This window comes from Tupaia chinensis, unplaced genomic scaffold (genome assembly GCF_000334495.1).
Source record: "Tupaia chinensis unplaced genomic scaffold, TupChi_1.0 Scaffold000423_1, whole genome shotgun sequence".
In the NCBI taxonomy this organism is placed as follows: domain Eukaryota; kingdom Metazoa; phylum Chordata; class Mammalia; order Scandentia; family Tupaiidae; genus Tupaia; species Tupaia belangeri.
In genome coordinates, this window is record NW_006159928.1 from 6,062,435 (window position 1) to 6,073,081 (window position 10,647).

The 10,647-nt window shown below is 43.1% G+C and overlaps 1 pseudogene; it reads right to left on the reverse strand.

Moving 5' to 3' along the window:
- The window catches only part of LOC102481586 (enhancer of rudimentary homolog pseudogene), a 16,485-nt pseudogene extending 6,495 nt beyond the window's left edge, over window positions 1–9,990 (reverse strand).
- Between the last annotated feature and the right edge of the window lie 657 nt (window positions 9,991–10,647).

Sequence of the window (10,647 nt, forward strand, 5' to 3'; positions counted from 1 at the left end):
CCTGGGCCTGGATGCTGCTTTTATTTCTTCTTCATTATGATCTGTGGATGTGCTATAAACAAAGCTATCATTCAGAATCACATCATGAATTCTCATTAGTCTTTATTTTTTTTTGAGTTTTTGCCATAGCCTGTGTGTAGTCACCAGAGAGACAAAGAAAAGGCAGGGGAGCAGGGAGAGAAGGTGAGAATCACTCTTCAAGGACAATGGCCACACTGCAGTCCCTTCTCCACTCTCCTCTTGAGATTGTGAGCATGCACACACATGTGCCTACCATGTTTCTTAAGCTACTGGGTCTAAGACTTGAACCACAATCCTGGCCATGTGGGATCCAGTGCCTTAATCTCCACATCACCTCAGGGCCTATGCATTTTTTTTTTAAAGTTTACTAAAATTTAAAAGACAGAGAGAGGCATCCCTAATAGGGTTTTCACACTACAACCCACTCCTAGCTTCAGCCAGCCAGGCTCCTAGGCAAACCAACACATATCCAGTATGTACAGAGAGGCCCAAGGGTGGTTAACTGAGGATGCTCCCATGGAGTCTAGTTGAAATACTGCTGCACTACTGAATGTTCCTTCACCTACCTTTAATATTTCCCCCTTACTTTAATACTCACTACTGCCACAGTCTGTCTTCTAATTTGATCCCTTTATATGCGCCAACACCTGTAGGAAAGACATCTAAGGTCAAAATAGATACTGTAAAATGTGCTTCCTGTTATTCCCCTCAGGAATTAGTGTTGTAGTCAGGTAAATTTTTCTTTTCAACTTGCTATTGTCCCAACAAATCCCAAATTTCTCAAATTTCTTTTCCTTTACAGCTTACCTTTGTGAATGAGGACTTACCATGCATTGTGTGAGAGTTCCATAAAGTTATGACAAGGACAGGCAAATTGAAGTCATGCTTATTTGTATAAGATGTCCAAGTCTCAATACAAATATTTAGACAGTTTTAGTGTTCATGATTTGATGGCTTTTGAAGGAGAGGGTCCACAGGGCCCCAGATGGTTAATGAACCAAGTGGAGATATATGTTCAGTACAGGCAGGAGTTTGATTATGTCCTGTTTTGCCAGGTGTTAGTTTCTTTGTTTGTTTTTGTTTCCTATGCATTTTTAATCCTGGTAACCCCTTTATAGATTCAGAGAAAATAAGGCGTAGTGACTAGTGTTATGAGTCCTGGATTCTAATCTTTATTGTGTGTACCCTAAGAAAACTGTGTTACTCTATCTCAAATCCCTTTTTCTTCTAGGACTTCAGTGTCTTTAGCCTTCCCTTGTTGCAGAAAGCAGACCACTAAGAAACCAAGCACCACTCTGAGAGTAGGAGGCCTTGGGTTTATAACACCAGCAGTCCCAGCAGAGCTCGTACTCTCAAGTCTGGGCCCAGCTTGCCGAAGTTACAGGGGTTACATGGTCTGGGTCAGGGATGATAGGGACCAGAAGAGTCTCAAAGCAGTTGTAATCCTAGTAACATTTCCCCTCAGGTGATTTACAAAAATGAATAGAAACACTTCCTGTTTGCCAGCCATTAGCAAACAGGATCGTCTCACTCTTAGGGGACTCAAGCTTGATGCTCTGGAAAAAAAAAAAAAGATGGAGAGCTATATTTCTAAATTCAGAATGTCATTGAAAGTTCAATAGGTACGTGATGCTCTTTCTAAGGTGATGATTATTTTATTTCAAGGTTTGTAGCATGCTTTAAAGCAACGGAATACGTGGTAGCACAATTGAAAACTTTCAAAGTCTCAAACACTGAAAACGTCAGTAGTCATTAAGTATAATCCTGACTACTCGACTATCTTCTGGTTAGTATAAATCACCCACAGTTATGGTTCAATACTTGGTCAGCTTCATTACTTTTCGAGTTCTTTTGTGGGAGCAGTTTACTTGCCTTATCTTATTCTATTATATATCCCAGAGAATCAGAGATTTCCCATGTTCTGAGAGCTCTGTTTCATTAGACCTGACTTGACATCATGCCCATACCTCATAAAGCTTATCTGTTCCAAGTCTTGTGATTCACATATCTCCATCTGATACCTAAGCAAAAATGATATGAGGACTCAGATAAAAGCCAAACTGGTTTTACATTGACCAAAATTGGACCAAATATTGAGAATGACTGCTCAAGGGTAATGACAACAAAAAAATTCTGTAATTTAAAAAGGTAGGGGGCCAGCAGGTGGCAGAGTGGTTACGGCACTGGACTCCCACATCGCCACCCACAGTTTGAGTACTGGAACTGGTGGCTTGAAAATCATTCAGAGTACATGTGCGTGCATGCCCAAAATCCTAGGAAAAGAATGCAGAAGGGATTGAGGCAGGGCCATCTCCCCTCAGGGGTGATTTTGCACTTTCTCTCTCACTGTCTCACCCTATGGCAAAAAAACATTTAAAAAAAGACTTAAAGTAGAGTTTGAGGGGCCTTGTCAGAAAAATGAATAGAATGCATCACACAGAATACAAATAGCAATGAGATGGAAGTTCTGCTTTTCTGTTTCTAATGTTTTCCTTAAGATGGTGGCATTGGGAACCAGCAGTCAGCGTAATGGCTATGTCACGGACTCCCACGTAGTAGACTGCGGTTTGCGTCCTGGACCTGGTGGCTTAAAACTCACACCGGGGGTGTGTGCGTGTGTGCCCAAGATCCCGAGAGGAGAATGGAGGAGAAGGGATTGCGGCGTGACCATCCCCCCTGGGGGGTGATTTCTCGCTTTCTGTCTCTATGTCTCTCTCTGTTTGGTGAGTGCACGCGCCCTATAGCGAAAACCTCTCAAAAAAAAAAAAAGATGGTGGTATTTAAAATATATATTTTTAATATACAACAATAACTTTTAAGTTCTTAAAGATGACTATTTTGGGGGCACTAAACTATTGGCTCCGTTGTATTTCTATAAATCATTTTTCATTTCCTCTAATGCCCTTTCCAAACATCTGTCAGTTTATTGTTCTGGGCACAGAAAATTATGATCAGTTTAATGGCAGCTTAATACAAATTCAGATTTGCTTGTTAAAGAATGGATACGATCAAAGCATTTCAGAGCCATGCAGCAATGAGATTAAAGGAAATCTTTATTTCACACACTAGAAGGGGAGACTTATCTTTAAATATCAGAAAAATGGACATTTGAAATTTATGTTTTTATCATAAAAATGCTTGCTTGCTTCTGAGAAAACTGGTTACCCAGCCCTGACCTGCTAGGAAATCATGCAGGAGTGAGTAGTGAGGCCTATAATCCTTTTCCTCTCCAGCGGGCCTCACTTAGTGGATTGATGAGTTTATTTGTGTGCCTTCTCTCTTCTAGACATGTACTAAATGTTAAGGATAGAGAGGTGAGTGAAGACAGACAAGGTCCCTGCCCTCATAGAGACTGACTGGGAAGATAGGCAATTGGGTGAGGTGAGGTAATTACCTTAAACTTTTGTAATGTTACAATCAGAGACAAAGGATGCACGTGGAGGGACATTTAACATCTAGGGACACCTGTGCGAACAAACACCTGGGAACGAACAGAAGGTAAGAAGTGAGGTATAGGAATGACATGTGATGAAGAAAGGAGATGAGAGGGCATGGTTCTGAGCAGAGTCAGTGGCAGATCAGTCTGGGTGGAACACAGAATGCAGTATGACATTGCTAAGGCGCGAGGACTGAGAGGGAGGCCACAAGCAGATTACACAGGATCTCATCCGCCACATTTCGAGTTTGACTAGGAACGATAAGAAAGCAATGGAAGATTTTAGGTAGGAGACCAACGCGAGTGGATTTGGATTTTTGAAGATTCCTAGGAAAGAAGTGGTAAGTGTCTGTGTGTGTGTGTGGGGGGGAGCGGGGGTTGCGTACCCATGTGTATGTGTACACTGGTAAATCAAATAATCTATTTGCAAAGCCATTATCCCTCCACAGACTTGATTGCTTTTGATAACGGATGGGAGAATGTCGAGCTACTGCATTGTGATGTCTTTGGTTCTTTGGGTCCAGATCACTAAAATTAGAGATCTGTCCCTAGGCACAAAATGAAACTGCAACCATGAATGAAATAGGTAGAAAAGAAGATTTAATAGGAAAGAAAGGAAAGTACACCCAAAAAGGCTTTTGGGCGGGCAGATTGCCAGGTGGCAATTGCGCTTGATACTGGTTGTTACTTTTATTATTAGCAGTGATGGTGAATATTTATTGGTGGGAGGTCTGTCATACTACCTATGTCCTTCGTTTGAATTAGAATCCACGCGTTTTCTCCTGCGCTTGCGCACTTCTCTCACAGGTAAGGAATGAGGAATTTGATTACCTTATTGCTCATGCCCAGTGTGAGCCAGGTTGTTTAATTAGACTACCTCATTAATTTATCGTCCTAGTGGGAATTAGGGCATTGACCTAGTGGGAATTAGAGCGTTGACCAAAACGCTTACTTGGGGATCAGGGTGTAGACCAAAATGCTTGCTTGGGTCTTTTTGATAAGAGAAAAATCTATGAATCATCCCTATATGCTTCCCTCAGGCCCCAAGGAAGGAAGATGGCAAATTGCCTTGCCCTCCTGGCACCAGGGGCTAGGTGAGCCTTTCGCTTTTCTCTCATGACTAACTGCCTACCACAGCTTTCAGCTGAGGAATTGAAATAGGGTTCTTCATTTGGATAAAATGAGCCAGTAAGGTCTTCCTGCTGTTGAATAATAACCAGGCATTGGTCTCCGTTACACAGAATTTGCAGGACTGTTAGCTAGCCAGTCTCAAGATACTGAGCACCAAACCGCTCACGCAGGTGTCGACTACCTCCAGGGCACTGTCGATTGTCTGCACTTCTCCTGAGAAACCCCTTCAAAGGAGCCTTGCAGCTTTCTATTCTGTTTACTTCCATGCTTCCGTGTCTGAAGAGTTCACCAGCTCTTGGCCAGGCGCAAGATGAATGTTACTGCTGAGTGGGGCTCTTAGACTTCCTTCTTACTCTGCCTCTCTCCTGTCTGACTTCTCCCCATTTTACCATGCTCTCTTCTCTTCAGTCACCCCAACTCGCCTTCATCTCTAAATATGATCAGAAGTCTTTAAAAATGATTCAGCTTTTTTTTTTTTTGCCTTTGCTTTTGATTCTCCTATTTGCCCTTCTCTCTTCTGCTGACCCTTGCTCGGGATGAGTAAAAACTAGCAGTTGCAGTATTTCTGTATGATCGATGCCTGATTACTGTACAGTACAGTAATGGTGATGACCAAGCACACCAAGTTCCTTGGTCACCATGCCATGCTCAAGTTGTTGCCCATGTAGTCTAGCTGTTACTATATCATTTTAAACAAAATCAAGAGCAAGGGTTATAGTCAGGGCATACAGTAGAGGCCAGGAGAATTGGGACCAGGAGATGGAGTAATAGTTATGTCAATGGACTTCCATATAGTCAACCATGGTTCGAGTCCTGGACCCAGTGGCTTAAAACTCACACCCGGCACATGTGTATGCATGCCCCAAATCCCAAGAGGAGACTGGAGGAGAAGGAATTGCAGCCTGACCATCCCCCCAGGGGGTGATTAATTGCTTTCTATTTCTCTGTCTCTCCGGCGAGCGCATGTGCTCTATAGCAAAAATCTCTCTCTCTTAAAAAACCTAGCTGGTATTAAGACGAGGTTATCTATTAAAGGTTGGGTATCTATTAAAGGTAATTGTTAGTGGCTTCCTGGGAAGACGCTATGTTGAATGAGTGGATTCATTCATTCATGAATGGGAATGTGGAGCAGCGCCACCAGAATTAACACTCATGAGCAAAAGTAAAGAGAATCCCAAGTTGTGTGAGGAGTGCCCTGGGTGAGCAAGAATCTCCTCCTGAGAGAGGAAGGAATTCAAGTGCCTGCATCCCACACTGGTACCTTGGTTGATAGGGCAGGGGATAGAGCTTTTGGAGATAATACCTGTTCATGCCCATTAACCTCTGAGATTATTATCTCAAGTTATCCCAAAGAAGAGAGATGAAAAATGGAAATAACAGCCTCCAATTTGGAAATCTAAAAGTCACAATAAATTCTTAGGAGAACATCCTGTCCTAAATTTCAGAGCCTTGGCAGAGGCAACAGTGATACACACAATAGCCAAGGAAAATGACTATACCAGCTGAACGGTGGGAACAGACAACAACAGAGATTAAGAGGTAAGTGGCAGAGAAGGAAACAGCAGTAGTAAGTAGAAAGTAGTAAGTCACATAGGGAACTCCGGAATAAAGGGAAGTGGCTTGGAGGGCTTGAGTCCCACTGGTCTCATGGAGTTGAGCCTCAAGTTCCCTCACATTGTGACCACTGCCAATGCCTTCAGTAGGTTATTATTATTATTATTAAATAAAAACTTGTTATGGGGCAGGCAGGGGGCATGGTGATTAAAGCACTGGATTCCTATATGCCTGACCACTGTTCGAGTCCCAGACCTGGCAGCTTGCTTTCTTATTGGGACCAGCAGATGGTGGAATGGCTACATTGCTGGACTCCCATGTAGTCAACCAGTTTGAGTCCCAGACCTGGTGGCTTAAACTCACGCCAGGCACATGTGCATGCATGCCCAAGATCCTGAGAAGAGAATGGAGGGGAAGGGATTATGGCATGGCCATCCTCCCGGTGGGAGTGGGGGGGTGATTTCTCACTTTCTATCTCTCTGTCTCTCTGGTGAGCACACGTGCCCTATAGCAAAAATCTCTCCAAAAAAAAAAAAAAGGAAAAAAACCTTGTTTATATACCATCTATATGTCAGGCACAGTGGCTTTGTGGGCCTAGATTGGGCCTAGTGAATCTTTTCTGTAAAGACCCTGCTAGTAAATATATTAGGTTTTGTGGGCCATGTGTTTTTGTTTTTGTTTGTCACAACTATTCAATTCTGCTGTTGTAGTGCAGAAACAGCCAGCGATAACTAATAAACAACTGTTTACTATTGATGTGTTCCAATAAATATGAAAACAAACTGGCAGTAAGATACATTTGGTCCCTGGGCAGTAGTTTGCCAACCCCTGGTTTAAAGAAACAAGAAACAAAGTATAATGGTTATTCTGTTTATCTTGCAAGACCCAATACACAACATCTTTCTTTTTAAAATGTTGTCCCCAGGGAGTATGCACTTGCCAGAGAGGAAGAGAGAGAGGCAAAGTGAAAAAGCATCCCTCTGGGGATGGCCATATCTCAGTCCCTTCTCCTCCATACCCTTCTTGGGATTTTCAGCGTGCACACACATGCTCCTAACTTGTTTTTCAGGCCGAGAAGTCTGGAACTTGAATCGCACAGTTGGCCATTTGGAATTCAACTGCCTTAATTGCCACACCACTGGTTGGTCCCCTACGTAATATTTTGCTACCCTGCTTTTTATCCCAAGAAGTTGAACTTTGTAAACTATAACTCAGGCTCCTTGCCCCCAGACTTCCAGATAGGTTTGGCCAATCAAAACCTAACTGTAGGAGAAGGGGGTGTGGAGGAATTTAGCCATTCTACTCCCTCTCTCCCAGATGTGCTTTTGTTCCTCTGATACGGTCTCAACTCTGTCTGGTGGCCAGTATCCCTGGCTACATGTCTTATCTAGTTCCAGTAACAGCTCCCTCCTCATTTACCTTCAGCAATAAGGGTGGAAGTAGGTCCTCAGCACTCCTAGCGCTGGTTGCCTCTCCAGCCTGCCCTGATTTCTTTAACATTGCCCACACCTCACATGTAGTCTCCATGAAACTTTTCCGTTGCTTCTTTGAGTGGGCCATCTCGCCCCTGCTGGGCAGTGGTTAAATATACCCTTGCGTTGGACATTTGCTATTTGAGGATGCAACAGTATTGGTTCTAGCTCAGATCGAGGATGGCATCTGTAACTGAGACATGGCCAGTCAAACTACAGAATCACCCAGGTCACAGTGGTGTATAGGTAGATAGGCAGGTATGAGCTGGCAGTCTTGAGTTAATGGCAGAAGGACATCTGCCTCGTCAGTCACAGCTTATCAGGAGATACAAAAGACTATCTCTACTATCTCTCACCGAGGACTCCTCCCTCCTAGCTCCCACTGCTAGGAAAGGGAAGTTCATCTCTCTCTCTCTCTTTAATTACTACAAGATTTCTTCAAAAAACCTAGGGAAAATTACTATCTTTCCTCCTGAAGTTCTGCACACAAAAATTCACCGAGATGCTTGTTCAATGTCCCACTTCCCATCCAGGGTAATAAACTGATATGGGCAAAATCGTTTCTGTGTGCATGCTCATACCTTCAAAATCCAACCTGGTTGTGGGTAACAGGGCAACCAAATTGCTTATCTAACAAGAAGTACGCAGGTCCGGAGCGGGTGCGGCTCAAAGCCTATGAATTCAAACAAAGGAACTGGCTCCAGTGATGACAAAACCTCCCCTCCTAAATATTCCTGACAAGATCCCACAATGAACCTAACACTTAATCCCATTCCCAGCACAGTTGTCCTCAGACAGCTCCCACCCATCTCCTTTGTGATGTGAGTGTATTTTTTTTTCGGTTGAAAAATCTTTACTTTTCTATTTAAAACTCATCTTTCTCTACTCTACTCAGCTGTGTGGCTTCATTCTGTGTCTCAGAGCAGGTATCTTACCTTAGAGGTCTGGACACAAAGTACCGAGCATCTCACAGTGCAGCCCAGCTCCCTTGTCCAGTAACAGCCATCGGTTCCGGAATGTTCATCTGAACAAAGATGTTCAACTGGAGGGGACACCTATATGATATAGAAGCTACCAAAACCTGCTATCTGTTGCACTCGATTTGAACCTGGGAAAGCATGAATTTTTTTTTTTTTGAGAGGTTTTTACTATAGGGTCTGTGCGCTTCCCAGAAAGACAGAGAGAGACAGAGAGACAGAAAGCGAGAAATCACTCCCCAGGGGGGATGGTCATGCCACAATCCCTTCTCCTCCATTCTCCTCTCGAGATCTTGGGCACAGACACACACACGCCCAGCGTGAGTTTAAACTACTGGGTCCAGGGCTCGAACCACGGTTGACTACATGGGAGTCCAGCGACATAGCCATTATGCCAACTGCTGGTCCTAAAAGCTTGAATTTGAAGCTTCCAGAGGCTACTGTGTGACCCCTGAGTACAAAGTCCAACACTGAATAAGGCAAAGTGCAGAAATAGTTGTCTTCAGTCGCAAGAACTGCCTGAAGCTAGATCTATTCTCCAATGTTTTTGTCAATGAGACAAGATAAAAACATTTCTTTCTTTGTTTTTTCTCTTATGCCAGTTTGAGTTAAAATTTTGTCACTAGTATCTAAAAGCAAAACTCATGTTAAAAAAAAAAAGCTTGTGACCACTTTGTACAAGTTTCATTACACTCACTGGATTACTAAGCAGGACCAATTCTATGTCATTTTTGGATTAGTATACACTAGTCCAATATAGCTAAACACACACTGGATTTCAGCAGTGATAAAAGCTAGTGGTGAATTTCCATCAACTCACTTCCAATGAGAGACAACAAGAGTACAGCAGCACCTCTGATGTGACAGCCTCCCAGAAGAGGAAGAAACACCCCTCTATCTTAGTCTACTTTTGCATTACTTTTTTTTTTTTTATAGGTTTTTGCTATAAAGTATGTGCGCTTGCCAGAAAGACAGAGAGAGACAGAAAGTGAGAAATCATCCTCCAGGGGTGATGGCCATGCTGCAATCCCTCCTCCTCCATTCTCTTGGGATCTTGGGCATGTACACACACGTGTCCAGTGTGAGTTTAAGCCACTAGGTCCAGGACTCGAACCACGGTAGACTATACGGGAGTCCAGTGATGTACCCATCACTCCATCTGCTGGTCCCTACTTTTCTATTACTAACAGATATATCTGACCTTGAGTAATTGTATAAGAAATTAGATGTTTATTTACAAACTCACAATTCTGGTCGTTGGAAAGCTCTAAAGACTGAGTGTACAGCAAGGCTGACAGAAGAACAGAGGATGCTGGGCACCTGCAGAGAGAGTGAGTAGCTTGCTCTCTCTCTTTTGCAACCAACAGCTCTTTTTGAGAATTAACCTCATCTCACAAGACTTAAAACTCCCTCAGTCTTCTGTGACATCAGCCTGTCCATGAGAGTGTTGTCTCTATGATGCAATCAGCACAAGCCAATCACTACCCACTAGACTCATCACCTCCCAATCTAAAGTATGAAATTTTAGGGGACAAACCCTGATAATACTTACCAAGGCCCAGCCTCTGTGGTATAGTCAGTAGTGAGATAGGAGAAAGGAACCCTAAAAATACAGTTAGGGTATAGGCCCAAATTGAAATCACAAAATGGCTATTTTTTCCCCGATAGGGCCTGTGCTATTGCCAGAGAGAGACAAAGAGATAGAGAGGGGAAAGTGAGAAATCATTCCCCAAGGAGTGTGGTAGGCAGTTAGCTAGTCATGAGCGGGCAGCCCTAAGAGAAAAGTGAAAGGGCATTTTGGTCAACGCCCTAATTCCCACTAGGGCGATAAGCTTACTAGGCAGTCTAGTTAAAACAACCTGGCTCACATTGGGCGTGCGCAATTAGGTAACCAAATTCTTCATTCTTTACCTGTGAAAAAAGTATGCAAGTGCAGGAGAAAATGCACAGATTTTAATTCAAACAAAGGACATAAGTAATATAACAGACTTCCCACCAATGAATATTCATGACCTCTAGTAATAAAAATAACAGCTAACTAGTATCAAGTGCAGTT